This window comes from Thermobia domestica, chromosome 3 (genome assembly GCF_964235325.1).
Source record: "Thermobia domestica chromosome 3, izTheDome1.hap1.1, whole genome shotgun sequence".
NCBI classification, from domain to species: domain Eukaryota; kingdom Metazoa; phylum Arthropoda; class Insecta; order Zygentoma; family Lepismatidae; genus Thermobia; species Thermobia domestica.
The window spans coordinates 172,461,277-172,485,297 of NC_137456.1; positions in this window are offsets into that span (position 1 = coordinate 172,461,277).

Below are 24,021 nucleotides of genomic sequence, written 5' to 3' on the forward strand. Positions count from 1 at the left end.
GTATGTTAAACTTGCAGTTAAACAGAATTTTCCAAGAATTGTGCTATATATTTTAAATTATCCTTTATGTTTTATTTTCTAAAATTATGCTTTATTATGCTTTTAAAATTAGTGTCTTCTGGACCCTTAGACAACCACAACCACGTTCAAGGTACCAACTATATGCGTAAATTGTTATTATGGTTTTTATGCTTTTGGGTTGCCCTACTTATAGTCTTCGCTCTATGAAAAATCAGTATTGAAGGCGAAAGTATCAGTAAATTTCAACCACTTCAGGTTTTGGTACAATGTTGTGGGTTGTGACTATATGCTGTTCTGAGACACTGAATCGATTGCAAAAAATTGCTTGGCGCTATTGCCATTCTTATTCTATGGTAGTAGATGTTAAACCGGAAATGATGAATTTGAACCATTTCTGGTTTGAATAGAGAGGTAATGAAGATTGGACTGATCCTCGGAAGAATGAATCGATTACAGGAAATCGCATCTCGATCTCTCTTACCGTTCTTGCTCTGTGGAAATCAGTACTGAAATCGGAAGTAATATTAAATTTGAACCACATTTTGGACAGAGTATTCTGGATAGTCATGATACGTTAGCTTTGATGTTGAATCGTTTACGAAAAAAACACTTCTCGCCATTTGCTACCGTTTTCGTTCTATGACGATAAACGTTGAAACAGGAAATTATTATCTTGAACTACTTCTGGTTTGATTAAAGATGCAGAATATGGAACCTATTCTTGGAATTCTGAATGGATTACAAAGAACCACATCTTGATATCTCTTACCATTTCTGCTTTGATATTTATCGACAGACGGACACACGTTCTATAAGTCTCCCGACATTTATGCACAGCATAGTTTGGAAGTCTAATAATATAATAAACTTCATATCATTCTTTAGGAAAGTTTCATCCGGAGTCCACTCTCTGAATATATAATAATCTTAGGTATGGGGAATAACACCCCGGAAATTTTCAACTGTACGATAGAGAGTATCGGGTCAATGTTTCTCGGACATTTTTCTTTGGGGGGGGGGGGGGCAAAGTACCTGCCCGGAGCTCTGTGAGTACCTCCGAGGAGATAAGATTAATACGTACTAGAGTAGTACCAGCACTGGGGGAGAAATAGTTTCAGAATACAATAAATAAATAAATAAATAATACATTTTAATATTGCTACTTTAAAGTATTCTAAAGCTCCTGCTCAAGCTAGATTTTTTTCATAATTCCAGATTAGTTGGTAGTGTCTGTAACTGCCAACCTTGAATAGATAAGTTACAACTGAACGTCTAGTTGTGCATACTTGTAAGACAAATAGCTAGGTTTTATTAATATGTAGTTTTAAAGTGTCCCCTCCCCCAGGTACATATTTTCTGAAAGAAACACTGATGTTGTGTCGTATAATAGTGTTAGTCACGTAGCTATTTGTTGTCGCACACACACGTCCATACGTCCTTCTCAATTATCCCTTCCTCTTAATTGTAGGTACGATACATTTGAAGTCATTTTAGGAACTTTTGTTCGATGTTATCGTCAGAAAAATATGCATTTATATATTCAAGATCATACCAGGATTGTTAGTCCCCCACTCAAATTATGTTCTTAAATGAAACGATCTTGTTTACGAAGTTAAAAAATTAATTATTTAAGATCTATTTAATAATAATAATAATAATAATAATAATAATAATAATAATAATAATAATAATAATAATAATAATTTCTCTCTTTTGTGTATTTTAAGTTATATATGTCTGTCACACTTGGTGTTGTTACCTCTTTTTCTTGATATGGCTTTATAAATTTGCAGCAGTGCACGTATAATGAAATATCTTAATCACCTTCGACGTGAAAAGGTTTCATTTCACCTAGAACACATTCATGTCTCCATCTATAGACACATGAACAAAATAATAATTAACATGAAACTGTGAATAAAATTATTTCAATACAATAACGAAAGCATAGAATTCATATTAAATCAAGTGAACTCTAGAGTTAGAAATTTACAAAGTCAGCAAAAATGAAATACATAGAAAGGATGTTAAATAGATATTTCTCTTATTTCTGTATTATTCAACCAGTTGAAACAAAACATGCATCTGTATGCGCTATACGACAGTAATGAGAAATTATTCTACAAAACACACACACACACGGAATATATTTAAAACTCCATCTTCATCAAAGCTACAAAATTTGCATTACATATTGATGTAGTGGAGGTAAACGCTGGGTTCATATAAACGATGCATATGTGGTTATTTTAAAACTTTTAGCAATGAATAGATATTCTCTGAATATGCAGAAGAAACAGTATGTTTATGAAAGACACGCTCTGATAAAATGAAACTGTTAATAAAATTCTTTTGTAAATATTATGTTTACCTTGGGTGTTGTCTTTTTATTTGCAATTTTATGTGTTTAAGTTGGCTGTCTACTAATGTATTTAAATTTTGTTCACCTTTTTCTATGATTTCTTTCTAATTATTTTATTCTTGATGAAGCACCAGGCGGTCGGACGAAAATATTTTAAGGTCAATGAAATCAATTAAAATATTTTATTGTTTCGAACATTACTAAGATATTCCACTACATAAAACCTAACTGCAATTTCTTTTAAATATAACTACATAAAACTGAAAATATTTTATTTAGGCAATTATTTATGTTCTATCTTTTTTGTTGCTATTCTAGGAATTCTACTAATAAAACCTTAGTAGGCTATATGATTCTGTGATACCAATTATCCATGGCGGTCCCGGGATCCCCCACACGGTACATAAAATATGGCTAAATTATTATTTTTTTTCACAACTTTAATATCAGACTGCCAACATTGAAAACTGTTTACAAGAGGTTATTCATCTATGATCCCTTTATTTTATTCCTTTATTGCAAACTCTTTATTCCTTTATTTAGATGTAGTGAAGTCGGGATAGAATTTAGTGGGGACTACTTTCTTGGCCACATGATTAAAACTTCAATAGTTATCTCATGTGCAGCGTGAATTCTTTACATATCACTGTAAAAAAAAAAAAAAAAGGATACTGTACTAAATTTTTCAGTTACAAAAAACGAATTTGAATAATAGCACAACTACTTTTCATATTATAGAAGAATTAGAAAAAAAAAATACGAGAATACATTCACAGCGAATGTAAATTAATGGAAGTAAAATTACCAAAGGAAGTCCATATCGCCTGTTTTTTTTTTTTTTTTCCTGAAGAATGCGGAGGTAAGTGCAGTAGGATTCTGCGATATTGTGAAATGGGAGACATAATGGAATATGCGGCTATATTGGTTAACAGAACATTGAAGTATTTTGTTTCGTTGACAAATTTATTAGATCTACTAGTGACGAAAGCAAAATATTACCAAATCCCCATACTAATTAAATTATTTGCACAAATATGAGAGATTCTGAAATGGCCATATTGCAAAATAGTAGAGACATTTGTTACGCGAACATGCATGTGTTTGTATTCATTGGAAAGTTTAATTTATGCTTTCCCAATGCTGAACAGAAATTACCAGAACATTGTATTGCAATTTAATGTTATAAGCAAAACATGTGAAGAAGAGTAATAGGAGCTACTTTGAAAATTCTGACCATATTGTGCTCCTAGTATGAAATTCGGGTGGTCTTATATCAATTTTTGATTGCCCCTAAACACAAAACGATTCATTTCCTTCATTAAACTACTTTGGTTATTTGTTACGAGAATGCTATTATGCTTTTCATCCCCGAGTAATTGCTGAAATCTCTTTTTTCTAGTGCTAAATGAGAAATATAGAAACGGATAAATGTATTGCCATTAAGATGCTTTTAAAAATAAACCAAAATGCTCGTTTTTCGTGCGGAAAGTATAGGTTTAAGAAAATATTAGAGATCCTTTCCTCCTTACGATACGGTTTCAATGAAAGTGTAATGATAAAAATCTACAAGATATTCTAGTTTTACGGTAAATTTTGAAACACTTTATTTATCATGCCACTTTGATTACAGGGACTATTCTAGGCAAATATTTAGCATGAAATGGGCAATAACTATGTTCCTGAAGTTATATAAAACTGATCAGCCAATTTTCCTACCCCGAAAATTGAATTCGAAATTAACCTTGGTCATTTAGGATATTTTATTTTAACTCCTTCTCACTCCTTACGCCGATAGGCCTGAATTTATACTTAAACGGAACGTGGAGTGACACTATTCATCTCAGCGATCCCAACAATCATGGATTTGATACTAATATCGGTCGTTTTCGATTATTGTTATATGTCAACCCTTTTCTACCCCCTATGTGCAGCTAGGGGTGTCTTACCCCACAATATGTATCCATAGTGTACCTAGGTAAGACATATGTGTACCAAGTTTGATTGAAATTGCTTCAGATCATCCAGAACTATGCTGGAACATACATACTTGCATCCATCCATTCATATAAATTACATACACTGTATTTGGCACTGTCATTAAAAAGATTAATTTTAAACGAAATTAAGAGTCTATCTTGTCGAAAACGTCGGATATAAATAGTTATTTTGTATTGATACAACTATTCTTAATCTGTATCGTAGAGGTAACTAGTTGTAGATGAAAGTATAACATTTACTGAATTGAAATAATCACTTCTGACTCTAAAACATAGTCAGTTAATAGCTTAAAATGTTAAAGAACTGTCCGTTGCTGACATACAGTGCTCATGTTGCTTAGTTATTACATTATACTATGTTTGGCATGGAATTAATACTTGTAATTTTTATATATGCAATTTCACTCTTAGACCCTACTTCCATTTAATAGTGAACGCAGCACGCTTCATGTTAATTATTGACGCAGGGTATATAAAATAAATATTGCACTGTCTCAGTGAGCGTAACGGTGCGGCGATTGTTAACTGTATGGAATTAGTACCAATCGCAAAGTACTGCTTATTCAACAAGGTTAAAAACATTACGAGGGGCGTTCAAAGGTATCTAGGACTTCTATAAGAAAAAGAATCTATGTGTAGAAAGTCCACTTAATTTACCACAAAATCACTGCTACAATTATAAATTGGTTCCTTGCCTTCAATACAAAAATATGTAAGTACATTTGAACCATTCTAGGAGAGCCTGCTTTACTTCGTCATCACTGAGGAGATGATGGACGAATTCTTCTAGTGTCCAAACACGTTTAATGTGGGATATCATTGTAATAGTAATCTTTCAATTCAGTGCAGACTTCAATTCTGTGTCGGTCGAAAGGAGAAAGTTGTTTTCTAACCCAGGGTGCACTAACTTGTAAACGGCAAATTGTTGGGATTCTTACTGTTCCTAACGAAAGATTACACACCCTCGCAACTTTACAGCAGGTTTTGCGACGATTGTCAAAGATAAACTGTTAAACGCGCTGAAAATTCTGAGGAATGACTGTCAAGGAGTGAGATCCGCTATGACTGACATCATCACCAACAGAATTACGACAACCTTTCAAGCGCTTTCATCATTTAAGTGCCTTACTGTGACTTGAGTGGCTCATCACTGAATTGTGGCTAAAGCCTTCCATTAATTTCAGCTGGTTGTATGTCCTCCTTCACTAAGAACTTCATCACCACATGATTGTTTTTGTACATTCTTTCGCCTCTGGACATTGCAAACAAATTGTGTCGCGGTAACACCAGTGCTCAGCAGATAAAATTTCAAGTATCACTGCATGCATGATGTATTTTCCAGAATGTATCTGTTTGGATGAGATGCCAGACGGACGTGGCTGCATGTACCCCTTGTATGTTGACTAGAGTATTTTTTGTTGTTCATGTTGATAGTAAAATGGACACTCATTACGGGCAAAAAATGAGAAAAGTACAGTTCACCTTTTGTAAGTGAAAGACGGATTTTAAACCCAAGGAATCCATTAGTCTTTAAGTTGAATTATTATGTCAGACGAAGTCCGAAATACGGTCGGCAATAGCGAAATGATAACATCAAAATTATCGTGGTTTTACCGATGTGTTTATTCTCAAAGCTGTTAGTTCATAAGACTTACTTGCAACTAAAATTCAATGCAATAGTGCTAATTTAAACAAACTCACGAAGTAAGTATATTATTATGAACATCTTTATTTGCCACAGTGTGTAGTGGTGTTGTATAGAGTTTAGTAATTTTATAAAGGATATTCCTAGTGTGAAGCGGGCTGAAAGTAAGTTATCAGGGTCCATTTTTAAAGCTGCTACTCTGGCATTAGTTTTGCAGAATTGTGGGACTATTTTAGTTAGGATGTCTGTAACTGAATTCTAGTTGAGACGCCGATTGTGAAACAAAAACACTATCCACCACTTTACGCCAGTCCGATGCAATAATATTGCAATGAGAAAGATAGTCAAATCTGAATCGAACTTTTTTCTTATACTTCAAGAAGATAAAAATACAGACTACTTTGGTTCAGAAGAATGAAAATTAGGAGGACGTAGTATCTCATATTGGACCTGATGTTTGCGTGTCGTAAACACAAACATATTGGATTGCATATTGGATTGCAAATATTTATGTAAATTATTTAAGTTTCTTTTTATTTTTCATTACAATTTTTCTTATTATATGCTTTTCCTTTTCTTTTTTATTTATTCTTCATGTTAAGTTTCTTGCTGGTGAAAACTCGCTTAACTTACACGTTGAAGAAACAGCTGATTGTACCTGATATTCAGTATTTGTTCTCCTTATGAAGTAGGTATACAGAGCAGAACGAAGAAATACAGTGCGGAATATTAAAAATATTTTAAAATATATGTTATCAAGTAATCTAGAAATGACTTCAATAAAAACATGTAACCTACAATACAATTTCCCTCGGAACATGAAATTCGTCTATCTACTTTTCTTTAACGACTTTTGCCTAAATAACTGACCACATGTCACGAGCAGATGATGCATCAAATTAGTACTTATTTGTAACGTAAAAAGGATGAAAAATGCTATTTGTGTCTCCTACCACCTCTTGTGTTGATACATTTAGAGAGAAACGATTTCAAAATGTTGACTAATGAGCATTGTATTGGAATTTCATCAGAAGCAAAAGTGTTGGTATTATATTGATGTGATGCACTCGACGAGTCACACAATTTCTGAAAAGAATGAACTTCTTTACATGTGGTTTTTAAATTGTTAACTGTTCTAAATTTAAAATATAGAATTGTTAACTGTTCTAAATTTTTCATTTTGATTTTTCAGCCATCAAATACTCATTACATAAATCAATCATTCCTATTTCAAAATCTTAACTACTGGCACCACTGTCTCATTCACTGCTACGACTCAACCAGCTCTAACCTTCCACATTTTAGCTGTGGGCAACATCTGATATCAATCATTTATTGTGTACTTTCAAATGTTATCATGGTATCATGGTGACGACAACAATGGGAGTCCATTTGGTGATTCTGCGGTTTGAATACCATTAGATACTGACCTAAAAAATGTGTGACGTGAGGTAATTATAGCAGGTAAACATTAAACTTAATTCTAACTGCTTATATCCGAATATTATGGGCCTTATGCAGAGTTGTTTTGGTGTATGATTAGCGTCATACTAAAGGACTGACTACAGCAGGAAACATAAGTTAGTCGAACTCTTTAGTATGGCACTAATCACTCGTCAGAACGATTCTGCATACGGCCGAATATACTTTGTTTTAGTTTTGAAAAATACCATAATAATTATTTCAATATTATTTTCATGAATTAAGAAGTAGAATCTCAAATCCCTGTAAGAGAAATTTGATATTTATATTTTGAACATCCAACTGCCTGAATTATCCCATCCCTGAATAATTATGTCAAAATCTTCTAGTTTCTATTGTATTTACATTGGATTTACTTCTGTGTAATCATGTCATAAACCTTCTTTAGCAATTTAAAATTTTGTTTTTCAGTAGTTTCTATCCATATTACAAGTTGGACCATTTATCTCGGTACGCCATCGTAACTTTTAAACTAATCGAAAGAAAATGCTAATAATGTTGTATCACGTAAATACGGGCAGAGGAATACTGTTTGGCATACACCTCTATACAACCAGACAGTGTTGCCGACCCTGTGTAAGCTTGTATTTTTTTTTCAATTGGCACTACGTCATGTTATTATAACTCAAATCTACGTACTAAACTTAAACTTACAACGTTACATTTCTTATTCATTGTTTGGAACTAAGTACACTACAGGAGTAATAACGCAAATGAGACAGACGAGGAAATACACATCAAAATTGCTTTAGTGTCAAGATCATTGTATGGCTATTCCGAATTAATACGAAAGCAGTTACAGGGGACTGCAAATTTGACTTTTATTCTAAACCCATTATTATGAAAAGCTACTTAGATAGGTATCTCATCCTATTTCATAGAAGGTTTTCAATACATTAGAAGATCGCATGTTGTTTAAAGCAATTTGATATCTCAAATCGTTCTTTGAGATACGTAGAAAACTGTTAAGTTTGCAACACTGCTTAAAATTATATAATTTTGATAAACTATTGTAATTACACTTACCAAATGTATTGTTATACAGTTAAAGAAACACAGTAAATTAACAGTTGTTTTAAAAAGTTTTACTAGTATACATTTTAAACAATATATTTTACCACTTTTATACACCCTGAATGATTTGGGGTAACAAATTATTGTAAAAGATATTGTGGTCTTTATATAAGTAATTGCAGAGTGCAGTTGTAATCTTAAATAAAACGTGCGGTGAAAATTAGAAATGTTGCCAATTTGAAAGATGAAAAATGAACATTTGGTGCTCATTAGAAGCAGTCCTAAATTCATACTGGTTAACTATAGAGCAAAAATAAGCATACCATTGGCTATTTGGGAAAAATGCTATTAAAATGAGGTGCCACATGCTATGTTTTTTTTATTTTTCAAACATTCACTTTAATTCAAAATGACGGATTTCAAGATGGTTGCCGTCAAGGTTACCCTTACCCTAACACTTGCCTTTAGGCATAATATGTATTACCAAAGCTTTTATCCACTTATTATTAGTAGTACGCAGGTTAGAAGCGGAAGTAAGGGACTAACGCACATACTAGGTGTAGACAAATAGTATGCCTGTAATGTTTCCCCAAATGTGTGTATCTTAAAGCTACCTTCACCATTGTTTTCCTGGTTAAATTCTAGCCCGAAATTAAGTACCATATTACCCTATTCTCATTTAAAAAACTTGACCTTAATTCAACTCGGTGGAGATGGCTGCCGTCAAAGTCATACCTACCATATGACTTTCCCCTAGATCTTATATGTAACTACATGGATTCCCTTTCATTAACACTCCGTTTACAAAGGTTAGTAAGGGACTTCTGCAGTAATCTCTAATAACCACATCACAACTCTTAAAAATTATATATATATATATATATATATAGAAAACATGCGCCATGGCAAAAATTTTTGTCATCACAAATAATGCATACATGCCATCTATCAGAAAACAAAGTCATTGAAATCGAAGCCGGACACCTGATTGATGCCCCTTGTTAGCTTATAAGTTACTACAATGTATCAAGATAAATGATCCACCCTCGTATTAATTCTATAGAATCAAATAAGAACAACTATAGAAACTCACAAATAGATTATAAAATTATTAGTCCTCAATTTATTTAAAACATATACAGTCCCTGCATATTTGTTAATATACTACATTAAAAGACTTGCTAAACGCACAACGTAACTCAATCAATATAAGAGATCGAATCTGTTAGAAAAAATCATCTTTATATCTACAAACCCACTTATATATTTCCCTGCCTTCTAATATAAATGGTTTCTGTCCATTTAAGATAAGAGGGCAAGAAAGAATTCACTTCACTACATCAACATGAAAAAAGTTCTTCAGCTGTAATGTAAATTTCTAATATTGCAAATGTTTCAAAAACCTCTAAATTCACAGATTTTAAACAGAGTTCCAATATTCATGATTTTTATACTTTCTCTTCTTCAGATTTTATATTCTTGTTAAACGTGAAATTCCCTTCTTTATGGATTCAATGCATTAAACGTAGATACAACTAACTCTCAGCATCTTAATTTGAATGCGTTCACTCAATGAGAGTGATATGAGGGATAAAATAATTGAGGAGTTTGATGCAATAAAGGCGTGGCCTGAAACATGCAGTTGGAGAAAAACAATGTAATATGCAGAATTTTATTCCGATATTGAATTGAAATGATAGCAGGAGGCTAAACAAACATGGAAAAATCCACAAATGCGTTTGATGCAAAAAGGACGTAAACTCGCTTACGCCCTTATTATATCAACTCCTCATTTGAGTATTATTTCAATTGAGCATTATTTGAGGAATTTTCTCAAGTTTTGCAGGCAGTAACTTTTATATAAATACAATTATTTTAAAAACGACTTCGCATTCGTGGTGAAAACTATTACAAAACAATATACAGTGTATCCAGCAACTCCTTCGTGTTTTAAATTTTAGACTGAATCCAAGATGGCCATGAAGATACTGTACCCTCTGAGATCACTTCTCATTTTTCCTGGGTGAGTTACCTTACCCAAGATATGGAGGCCCTCACCTTACAAAAGTCTTCTTTGTCGGATGAAATGAAAAAGAATGGAAGGAGTTCCATGGTAGTAGAAGCTTTTGGCACATAGCCAATTGGTTGTTCACTTTGTCAATTCTTATAAAGAAACAAATACATTTTTCCAAAAAAAAAAAAGACATCTTTGAAATACTTTCAATATCTCCAATTAGTATGATACTAATCACTCCAAAACCTAGGTTCACATTGGCAAAACATCTAACCTGAATTCTTCACAATGTAACTAAACTTGATCTATTTTCCATCCTCTTTTCGCCCATCTTCGTTAATATTCCGATGCCTAGGTAACGAAATTATATTCTCCAGTTGCTTATGCTGGTTGGAAATAGAACTTAGAAAAAGAGTCTAACGTTAGCACGGTTGAAGGGTTTCAAGAAAATGTTTTCGAGAGATGTTATATGAAATTCCCCATTCTTCAGCTTCCGTAAATCTATTTTACAATGTTATTTCCGCTGATAATATTACACTTTTGTGATAAAGATGAAATGCTGCATTAACACGATAGTGCTACCAAGCATACAGCATATATGGGAATAACTAAACGACAAACTTTTCAAAACTTAATACACGACAGTATGTGTGGTTTCCAATTTCCTCCTTCTAATATAAAAAAAATACACACAATTCCAAAAGATTATTTCAAGAAAACTTTACATGAGGATAAACTTAGTACATAAACTTATTTCTTATTACTACCTCATCTTAAATTATTATTATTGGTAATAATAATAATAATAATAATAATGTTATTGTTGCATTTTATAAAAGTTATAAAATTTTAAAGAAGAGGAAAACAAAGCAATTTAGTCCTCATTGGTGCTCATGAATTTAACTGGTAAAAATATGCAAAATTGAGAAGCCCAGCTATTTTACTCACTTAATAAATACGAAAGATTCATAATCGTTTTGAAGTTGCAATGAAATTAGAATTCCTTGGTGATAATGTAATTTTGCTCAGACCTGAGAGTAGTAGTGATGCCCAAGTATATATCTACTATTGTTCAAATAAAGTGGAGAAAATTAGTGAGAAATTATAAATAGTTATAGTAAAAGGGAAGAGAATTATGTGTACAAATCTAACGGAATATTTTAGTAAAGTTTTAAGGGAAGAACAGGAAGTAAATCTTGCAGGAAAAAATAGGAAAAGAAAGTAAGCGGTATCATTTGCAGATAAAATTCAGTTTTAAATTGGAACATTTTGTCTAATCACAACTAAAGATATATAATATATGAAAATCCTTAAAATATGGTAGAAGATAATTATGATTCATGATAGCTTAAAAAGAAACAAGAAAAGTCTACCAAGGGAAATTTTCCTTTATCACTGCCTGGTGCAAGCCCAAGCGGTTATCCAATTGAAATATTTAGTGAGAAGTAAATTGGACAATGGAAAATTTAAGAATGAAAAAGAAAGAAAATAAATTCATACAAAATTTTGAATAAAAGTGTTAAAATCGTGATAGAGTATATGAAAATACCAGAGGACGAAGCTTACAGAAGAGGTAAGAAGGTAGCACGAGCAAAAATGATACGACGCGATGGGTTAAAGAGGGAGGCAGAAAATTGAGAAAATAAATGGAAAAAGCATAATATCGAGGAAGGTACCCAAAGGTAAAAGGAGTTAAGTATCGAATTTCTTGGAAGTAAGAAGTAGAGAAAGAGGTTTATAGAAAATACGAGGGTATAGAAAAATTACAAAATATACAGAAATGTCAGAAAATGTGAGAAGAGAGGTGAAATCTAAGAAAAAACAAAGGGGGGATGTAATTATTAAAATAATCGGAAAATAGTACGGCATGTAAAACTAAATTCTAGGGTGATGTGCATAATACATTGGACATTTATATGAGAATCAAATAAGTAAGGTAGTACAGAAGTTAAATAGAAAACACATTAACTGAGGATGATAAACAGCTTTCGATATTTCCGAAAGAGTTTGTGAAAGAATAGGCCTATCCAAATCAGGTTTGGATAAACAACTGAGATAAATAGCACATCACCTAAATTCGATACGAATATGTTGAAGAGTTATTCTGACTTTTTGGTTAAACATTCGAAACTGGATAACCGTAAAATAATTTCTCGAAGGCAACAACTAACGTAAAAATAGAAAGCCAGCAAGGGTGTCATAGTTTATTGGAGTTCAGGTGGTTATTGATAAGTGAAAAAGATAAAAGATGTTTTTGGAGAAATTGCTCATATGCTACTTCGTTGAAATTTATGTTTCATAAGCTCTCCAACAATGTATTAATCATGACTTTGTGATAATTAGGGTGAACACCATAGTCACCAACGCGAGAAACTACGATAATCCCTGGCGGGCGTAGAAAGATAAAATAAAAACTATTTACATAAGAATTAGAAAAAGGTCTTTAAGAAACACTAAGTTTTCTCTAGTTACGTGCAGTCATATTATCTTTGAGAATTTTTCATATTGTCAACTTAGTGCTATTTACCATTTAGCAGTATTTTTTTTCTATTTTTCTTTTTGTCATATGTTACATAGGATGAGGTTATAATGCAACAAGTTATGGGGAAATTCTAACTCCTCTATAATCATCCACTTAAAATGTCAGTAGGTTAATCCAAATACAGGTGGGAACATTTTTTTAAACATAATATTTTTATTTTGCAGATTTTTGATTTATGTTTCTGACATGAGAATGGAAATTACAATGTAAATCATGAAAAAAGTTTAATTTTCTCTAATACCTATTATATTGAATTTTCTGATGCCGCCTTCTTACTGGGTTTTGTACCACCTAGAAAAGAGCGCTTCTTGTGCAAAGCTGAGCAATCTGAAATCAATCCCATTGTTTTCTGATACGCATAATAGAAATGATGACAGAATAATAAAACAAGAAATAAAGAATGATGTGAAACACATACACACATATATACCTTGTGCACGCTCAGTGCATTAGTTTGGGGAGGAGAAGGTCAAGGCTAGTTGTTATTTCTTGTTGTTTCTTGTATATATATATATATATATATATATATATATATAATTAGGGTGGTTCATCACCAATGAGTTTTATAAAAAGTTTCAGCTACATAACGAGACACACTAAGCCACACACTTCCAATTGATATTGAGAAGCTGCGTGCGAAATATGAACTGGATTAAGCATAAATTAGAACTCTCCGAAACCGTTTACTTCAGTTGATCTTTAAAATTATTATGCGTACTTCATACCGGTCTTTTGCAGGGAGCTTGCATCGATATTCAGCAGATTTTGGGTAAGGAGCTCCTGTTGATTTCCTGCTGGCATTACATGTTGGAAGTCATTTTGTCCTACATCTTCAATTATGAATATAGACCTTCGGCAGGACCGAACATTTGTTTGCTCGGTTTAAGGAGCAATGTCATTCTCTTGACCACGATTATTGGAGTTTTACACTCGATGATCCTGATCTGGAGGAAAGATTATCGGAATCAGGGGACCTAGCACACCTGAAATCCCTATTGTTGAGATTACTGAAAAACGCAATTGAATTTTCTGCACATGCGCGTGACGATTACAAAGAATTTCTGGTTCTTTCGCATGCCTTTTTGGCTGAACAGCCTAAAGGCGGAATGCGCATTAAAACCCCTGGCGCTTTCGACCATGCCAGGTGAACGGTAAAGGATATTTATATGATTAAGATATTCCTCTTCCGGAAGCAGCAGAAGCTAACTGGGATTAAACTTACAAACGTGTCTTTTCGTCAGTCGTTTTTACTGTTTATACTGGCATGAGGAATCAATCGCTGCTCATACTCCGAAAAATTATTTTGACTTCATAAAGGACCTTGAAGCTGGGCTGCCAGATCCAGCCAAAATTGCTTTAAAAGCTCTTGAGAGACATTTGTAGTATCTTGCAGAGGAGTTTGTGGGACTTATCGTTCTTCACGAACGAGTCTCCTACCAGGACAAAGGAAGGTGATAGATAAATTGGACACGCCAGAAGGAAAAGGACTAAAAGGGGTGGAGAGGAAGAAGTTATCTCTAACAGCCCTTCATGACTACCCCACTGAGATAACGAGATGGAACTTTGATAGCATACTTCCAAATAGCCAAGAGAAGTCCGATAGATCCGTCAACATGGGAGAATGATGCTACGTACCAGGAATTTAAGAATGTTTTCAAGGGCATGGGATTTGTCAACGACACTGCTGAGCGTGCGATCGCTGATGCTATTAATTTTAATAATTTCCTAACAAAGGACGAGTCCCAGAAACAGTACCATCGAAAGTTGTATGCAAAGCACCGTAAAGATATGCCATTTGTTCAGAAATATTAGTTTGACGTGAAATGTTACAAGTGTGATATGTTCATCCTTAGACGCTATCTGCATTGCAGATTCATTTAATATAGGTTTTTGCATTTCTACTTTTGTAGTGACATAACTATTTTCTCTAAAAGTGGAGGGAAGCGAATGGATGCATCCAAACAATGTACAAAAATGTACGCACGTAGTGATTTGTTTCGTCTCGAGGTGCTGTGTATCTGTAAGCTGCTTCAAAATTACTTTGAAGATAAGAAAAAACATTTTTGGACGGACCTCTAAATTTTGAACTAGGAAGACAAAATTTCGTAAGTGAACTCTTTATAGCAAGTGGAACAAATTGAAGAAATTCTTAATTAGAATAAACAATTTTGGAAATCTTAACCACCCTATAATATACTGTGATCAAAAATATCCGGACACTGCACAAAACATACGTTTCTCATATTAGGTGCATTGTGCTGCCACCACCTGCTGCCTGGTATTCATTATCAGCGACCTCAGTAGTCATTAGACATCCTGAGAAAGCAGAATGGGACGCTACGCAGAACTCACGGACTTCGAACGTGGTCAGGTAATTACGTGTCACTTGTGTCAGAAGTTTGTACACAAGATCTCCACACTCCTATACATCCCTAGGTACACTGTGTCTGATGTGATAGTGAAGTGGAACCGTGAAGGGACACGTGCAGCACAAAAGCGTACAGGCCGACCTCGTCTGTAGACTGACAGAGACCGCCGACAGTTGAAGAAGTCGTAAAGTGTAGTAGGTAGACATCTATCCAGACCATCACACAGGAATTCCAAACTACATCAGGATCCACTCCAAGTACTATGACAGTTAGGCGTGAGTTGAGAAAACTTGGATTTTATGGTCGAGCGGCTGCTCATAAGCAGGTAAATGCGAAACGACGCCTCTCTTGCTGTAAGGAGCGTAAACATTGGACGATTGAGCAGTGGAAAAACGTTGTGTGGAGAGACGAATCACGGTACACAATGTGGCGATCCGATGGCAGGGTGTAGGTATGGCAAATGCCCGGTGAACGTCATCTGTCAGCGTGTGTAGTGCCAACAGTAAAATTCGGAGATCGTGGTGTTATGGACTGGTCGTGTTTTTCTTGGAGGGGCTTCCAGCCTTTGTTCTTTTGCGTGGCACTCTCACAGCGCAGACCTACATTTATGTTTTAAGCATCTTCTTGCTTCCCACTGTTGAAGAGCAATTGGAGGATGGCGATTGCATCTTTCAACACGATCGAGAAGCTGTTCCTACTGCACGGTGTGTGGCGGAGTGGGTACACGACCATAACATCCCTGTAATGAACTGGCCTGCACAGAGTCCTGATTTGAATCCTATAGAACACCTTTGGGATGTTTTGGAACGCCGACGTCGTGCCAGGCCTCAAAGGCCTACATCGATACCTCTCCTCAGTTCAGCACTCCGTGAACAGTGGGCCTCCATTCCCCCCAAGAAACCTTCCACCACCTGATTGAAAGTATGCCTGCGAGAGTGGAAGCTGTCATCGAGGCTAAGGGTGGGCCAACAGCATATTGAATTCCAGAAGTACCGATGGACGGCGCCACGAACTTGTAAGTCATTTTCAGCCAGGTGTCCGGATACTTTTGATCACATAGTATATATATATATATATATATATATATATATATATATATATATCGCACTCCTGCTGGAAGACTCTTACAACTCAAAATTACACATTTGTGGCATCATGAAAGTTTCTTACTGTGCCAAAACCGCCCCTGGGATACTGGTATTTCTGCCATCTAGCAGTATATTCGTTCAGTTACGGTTATGCGAAAATATCACCAGGTAGAGATAGCATTCTCTTCATCATTCTCTTTTGAGCGATGATAGCTCAAAATTTCCAATGTTTTGAGTTGTAACATTCTTCCACCGGGTGTGCATATATATTATATAGAGGGTGTTTCAAAACAACACCGACAACGTTTGGGAGGTGATTCCTGACACAAAGATAAGACAAAATGTATAGACCAACTTGGGTGCACATAGCTTCCTTTCGGAGTTATAGTCTGCCGAAAGCAAGGGACCAGTATGAGCTCTATCCAAAAATCCATGTTTCAGAATCCTGCTGCAGTCACGCATCAAATTTTGTGGAGGTAGTTTTTCAGTACTTTAAATTTTGTGCCAGTAGCCAACTGGTAGATATATATTGAAGCCGATATCTCCGAAACCTTTTAAAATATTTTAATGAAATAAGGCTCAAATTGAAGAGGAGCGCCCTCTTTGTGTTCTGGTTGCAAAAACCGTCTCCTATCGTTGAGACAAAGTGACTTTTTATGTATCATATTTAGTATGTATTTATTGTTTTTACAATATATAACAGATTCGATTCCATGATCCTTGACAATGACACATTACTATATATCTTACTAATTTCACCAGAGGAATAAATATCTGCCGTTTTAAGAAATGCAAGCAGAACATACATTAAGTGCTGCAATTTCTTCATTTTTCTCAACTCCAAATGATAGCTCGTCATCTATAAAAGTGCATTTTGCATCCCGCCGTATATGTTTTTTCCAAGTCACAACCAAATATGCTACCTTCATGATGGATAGGAAATGCAGAAATCAGCAGAAAGAACATAAAATAATGAAGTTAGTACCATTTGGTCTACAAAAAACCCTTTCCTAACAGTTACTAATGAGATCGTATGACCCTCATATCGTCGCTTGAGAACCAGAGGAACGTAACTCCAAAAGTGCGGTTTTTGTTTTCTTCATGTTTGGAGATAATTTTGAAAGCCCGACTTGGGCCCGGTGTAAATGGAAATTATCGCTATCTATTCTTCTTGTCATCATCTGTTATAATGTAGCTCAATTACCATCTAATTAAAAAGACATATTTCTAAGAAAATAATATTTTTGTCCTCTTGCCTGTAAATCTACGCAAGTGGAGTTGCGTTTCTCTGGTTCTCATGCGACAATATGTTCAGTCGAAAATGTATTGTTTCTGCCAGTAGTTTCTTTAATTTTGTTAAAACTTCCTTATTTGGTACAGAAATGTTGTTAGGCAACTTTTCAACAATATATCATATGTCATACACATATTATATAGTTATCCATTGTTACCTACTACTATATAAATTGTCGTATAAAAAGTCTCCGAGTTCTTTTGGTACATTTTTGATCAAAAAATTTCTTTATTGGCAATCAATTTTAATCAAGTACATATTGACCATTATTATCTATGACCTTTTGCCATTTCTCGGGCAGCTTCATAATTCCATCGGTGTAAAACTCCTGTGGTTTATCGTCGAAAAACGTGGCCAACTGATTTTCAGTTGCGCTTCAATCGGCAAATTTTTAACCAACAAAGGAGTTTTGGAGAGACGGAAACAAATGGTAGTCAGACGTTGCAAGGTGCGAGCTATACAGTGGATGCATGAAAATTTTACACCCAAGTTCCGTCAATTCGTTCGCAGTCATCAAAGATGTGTGTGGCCGCGCATTGTCATGATGGAACACAGCTCAATTTCGGCAAACAAGATTGTGTTGAGTGTCTGGTGGGATTGAAGGGAACTATCCATTATGAGCTGCTGTAACGTGACGAAAGCATCAATTCGACCTTGTACTGTGCACAACTCGATCGTTTGACGAAGTATTCCAGAAAAAGCGACCAGAATTGGCCAACAAGAAGTTTTCTGACGATAAACCACGGAAGTTCCACACCGATGGAATTATGAAGCTATCCGAAAAATAGCAAAATGTCAATATGGTCAATATTAACTTGTTTAAATTGATTTTCAATAAAGAAATTTTTTGTTCAAAAATGCATAAAAAAAACCGCGGAGACTTTTTATATGACCCTTTATTTAAACCTATATCTCCGAAACTTTTTAACATATTGTACCGAAATGAGGCTCAAATTGAAGCGGAGCGCCTTCTTTTTGTTCCCGTTGCAAAAACTGCCCTATAGTTGGGGCAAATTTACTTTTTGTATATCATATTTTGTATGAATTCATGGTTTTTACAAAATATAACATCGATTATATGATCCCTGATATTGACAAACCACTATATGGCTTACAAATGATACCCGAGGAATAAATATCTGTACTTTTAGAAATGAAAACAAAACATACTTAAATTGCTGCAATTTCTTAATTTATCTGAAGTCCAAATGATAATTTGCCTTCTTCACAAGTGGATTTAGCATCGTTCTCGATGTGTTTTTTACAAGCCTGAATCAAATATTCTATCTTCATGTTACACACATCATGATGAATAGGAAATGCAGAAATTAGGAGAAAAAAAACTTAAAATAATGAAGTTAGTAAAATTTGGTCTACAAGAACTACTTTAACCCTTACCGCACTACTGAGATTACATGACCCCCATCGTCAGTCGAGATAAAAATGTTGTTAGGCAACTTTTCAAGAACATAATGTCATTCTACACATTAAATTGTTATTCATTGTTAAGTACTACTATATATTGAAGGCTATAACTCCGAAGGTTTTTAACACATTTTAAAGAAATTACGCTCAAATTGAAAAGGGGCACCATTTTTGGGTTCTGGATACAAAACCCGTCCCCTATTGTTGAGTTAAAGTGACTTTTTGTATATCATATTTAGTACATATTCATTGTTTTTAACAAAATAGAACAGATTCGATTCCATGTTCCCTGACATTGACACACCACTATATGGTTTGTATTAACACCCAAGGAATAAATATCTGTAGTTTTAAGAAATACAAAACGGACTTACGTAAATTGCTGCAATTTCTTCATTTTTCTTAAATCCAAATGATAATTTGTTTTCTACAAAACTGAATTATACATCACCCTGTACACGTTTTTTCCAAATCAGAAGCAAATATGTTACCTTCATGTTCTACACATCATGGTGGATAGGAAATTCACAAATTAGTAGAAACACTTAAAATAATTAATTTAATACCATTGTTCTAAAATAACCACATTAACCCTTACCGTACTAATGGGATCGCATGACCATCATCTTCAGTCTAAAATGATTTCTACCATTTATTTCTTTGATTTTATTAAAACTTTCTTATTGGCATAAAAATGTTGTTAGGCAACCTTTCAAGAATATATCATATGTCATTCTACACATATTAAATTTTATCCATTGTTACGTACTACCACTACTATTGTATATAGTGTGTATATATGTGTGTGTGTTTGTGTGTGTTAGTGTCTTATAGTATTTCGAAAACAATTAGGAAAAAAAATATAGGTACTATTAAAAAGAAAATTTGCAGTGTTATATTAACAAATGTTCCATTGCTAGTAAGCAAATTGTTTTTCAGTATGTAGAACACCGAGCTCTCGGTTACTGCAATCGAACAACAGTTGAGTGTTTAATCTTTGCATGGTTGGAGATGGGCGATGTGACATGGGCAGTCAAATTTTGTTTGTTAATGTTTAATTACATTATTTAAAGTTGATTATATATATATATATATATATATATACAGGCGTGGATCCAAGTGGGCTATGGGGCTATAGTTCCCCTTGTTGCTCAGGTACACACTGGGTAAAATGGCCTTCAATCCTACTTTACACTGGATAAAGCAGCAAACTATGATTTAACCCCTCCCTTGATCATTTCCTGGATCCTCGTCTGTTGTCCGGTGAGGAAAGTCAAAAATTTTGGGTGGTGATAGGGGAGGCCATTCTAGGCAAAAATGCTTATGTGAACATTGGGTCCATTCACCCTCGTTCCGGAGATAGGTGTGGGGTAACTTTTTTGCCTCTTGCACTTGCCGATTTTCGTTTGTAATATTCCAGCACACTCTGTAGTTGGGATTATGCTACATATACCTAGTTTCCTCGTTTGAAAGCTAATGAAACAGCCTTGCAGATGGTATATAAATTGTCCCAGTATTTCATACAAGAGAGAAGAAATGGAGGGAAAATTTTCGAGTTTCTCTATAAAATTTCCTTTTTTGCACAATTTTGTACAGTTCTTGAGTGGAAACACTGTCGCTATAGGCACAGTATCTAATTAGGCGAAACTGATACTGTATACCAAAGATTCATGTGATTTATCAAGTTTTTAGCTTTAATAGAAGACGTAAAAATCGCATTCTTTCTAACTCCTTACTCTAAGAAGATAAACAATGTTCCAAGTTTCCATAAATGACAATGGTTACAAATATTATTAAACGAGTATTTTTATGCAAAATTGGAAGTACAATATTATTCCCTAATACACGAGAGCTCCACATTTCTATGCGGGAACACTAATTACAGTTCTGAGCAACATATGGCAGTGAAACTTGAATTAAAGTTTTCAAACAACATACTACACCAGAATGTCCATTGTAATAGGAGTGTCGAAATCATAAATAATTACTCCTAATGCTCACAGACATTTTGCTTGTCTTACGTATACCCAACAGAGACGTTTCCACTGTAATGCCCGATTCCAGAGACGTTTCGACTGTTTTCGGATTTTTTCTGCAGTAAGTGGCGCACCGCAACTCATTAAGTTGAAAGGGACCTTTATTAGCTATTTTGTGTCTCGTGTGTGCAAGTGATAGCAGGAGTTTCGGTACCGTGAGGAACTGCAAAGTGCTTGTGTTTAGACTGTGAAAGAAGTTTGACAATGTTGTAGTAGAATACCGTTCCAATACACCCACACTGAATATGCAGATATGATGTACGTCTACGGATTTTGTGATGGTAATGCCAAATGCGCGGTGGAAGAATACCAGCGAAGATTTCCCCGCCGCAGAGTCCGTACTGCGCGGGTCTTTGCACAAGTATATACTAAAATATGGGAAACGGGTGAGCTTCCCAGCGTGAAGCTAACATCAAACGAGCCTCAAAATGCACTCTTCAACAAGAAGACAACGTTATTTAGACTGTACAGCGAAGTCCAACCACCAGCATTAGTAGACTTTCTAATCAACTTGTACTTTCACGTACGTATGCATATGATGTACTGCGAAAAGGGCGGCTTTATCCGTTCCATGTCCAAAGAGTGCAACAGCTGCAACCAGGAGACAGTATTGATTTCTCCCAATGGGTACAGGAGCAACCTAATGTTTTGCCGTTCATCTAGTTCACGTTCCACTTTCACCAGGAATGTGATAAGCAACCATAACTGGAATGGTTGGGGTGACGAAAATTCTAGGGTAATCACAGTAAGACAATATCAGGAACGATTTTCTGTAAATGTTTGGGCGGGGATTAGTTGTGATTAGACCATTGGTCCCTTTTTCTGCCCCAGCGTTTCACCGGTAAATATAATTTGCATTTCCTACCACATGAATTATCAATACTACTAGATGTGACTCTTCAAACTCGGACGTCCATGCACTTCCAGCACAACGGAGCTCCATCTCATACAACAAAAGCTGTATGTCAATATCTTGACTGAAGTTTCCTCATCGGTCGATAGGTCGCAGAGGAGGGAGGTCGATTATTCACTGGCTACCCCACTCCCCAGATTTTACACCTTTGGTTGTTTGCTTGTGGTGTGGTTGAAGGGCGCTGTATACACACGAAAGGCAAACTCACGAGAAGAGTTAATTCATATCATTCTAGACCCATTCAACACCGTCAAAGAGTGCCGAGAAGACAACACTGTCAGGCATGTCAGGCAACACTGCATGTACTGACGCACAGTGCAAAGTGTATTGAAGAGGATGGTGATATGATGCTTGGACATTTGCGGCACGCGCAAAATAATTACGTTAAAGCTTGACGATAGTAGAGTTATCACTACCTGTACGCATTAGAAGTAATTATTATGTATTAGAAGTAATTATTTATGATTTCGACACTTTATTAAATGGACATTCTGGTGTAATATGTTGTACGAAAACTTCAATTCAAGTTTCACTGCCATCTGTTGTTCAGAACTATAATTAGTGTTCCCGCATAGAAATGTAGAGCTCTCGTGTGTTAGGGAATAATATTGTATTTCCAATTTTGCATAAAAGTACTCGTTTATTAATATTAATAACCATTGTCGTTTATGGTAAGTTGGAACATTGTTATCTTCTTAGAGTAAGAAGTTAGAAAAAATGCCATTTTACGTCTTCTATTAAAGCAAAAACTTGACAAATCACCTGGATATTTAGTATACAGTATCACTTTCCCTATAGCAACAATGTTTCCATTCAAGAACTGTACAAAATTGTTCATAAAAGGGAATTTTATAGAGAAATTCGAAAATTTTCCCTCCATTTCTTCCCTCTTGTATGAAATACTGGGAAAATTTATACACTACCTGCAAGCGTGTTTCATTAGCTTTCAAACGAGGTATAATATGTTGCACAATCCAAACTACAGGGTGTGCTAGAATATTTCAAACGAAAATCGGCAAGTGCAAGAGGCAAAAAAGTTATTTCCACTCTTATCTTCGGAACGAGGGGGATTAGACCTTATGTTCATATAAGCATTTTTGCTTAGAATGACCTCCACTCTCAGCTACCAAAATCTTTGACTTTCCTCACCTGACACGTGGATATATATATATATATATATATATATATATATATATATATATATATGAACTAGTATATGAACTTTTATTTTATGTTAGTTATTTTATATATGAACTAACGTAAAATAAAAGGGTGTTTCCGGTTGAAGTGGAAAGTTGAAATTTGTAGCTTTTCAGGACTGACACACTGGAAAGTTGCCAAAAGTGAACATTTTTCATTTTTAGGGTGCCTAATGGGGGTGAAGCAATTCCCCAAGTTATTTAAATAGACCTTTTTTGGACTTATAATGTTATGTTTTAGGTACTTGAAATTTCAATAAAAACTTGAAATTCGTTATACTTGTACTGCGAACCACAAACTTCTTTCTCTTCAAAGTACTTTAATTCCATTACTAGAGGTCCAGGTGATTTGTAGTTGTGGGAACGCCTGGGCAGGTGCAAAACAACTTACACGTAACTTTTCTCGGCACTGACAGTAGTTGGTAAAACTGAGTAAGGTCTTAATGCAAGTAAAATTGTGAGTAGATGACGCAAGAAACATTTCCCCATTCTGAGATGAATCGCTCTGGTTCAGAGCGTGTTGTCCAATGAACACAATATACGAATCTCAATATTGCTGTGTATGTAATATGTTATTTCTTTTATATACCCTATATTCAAAGAAATAAAAACACTGATCA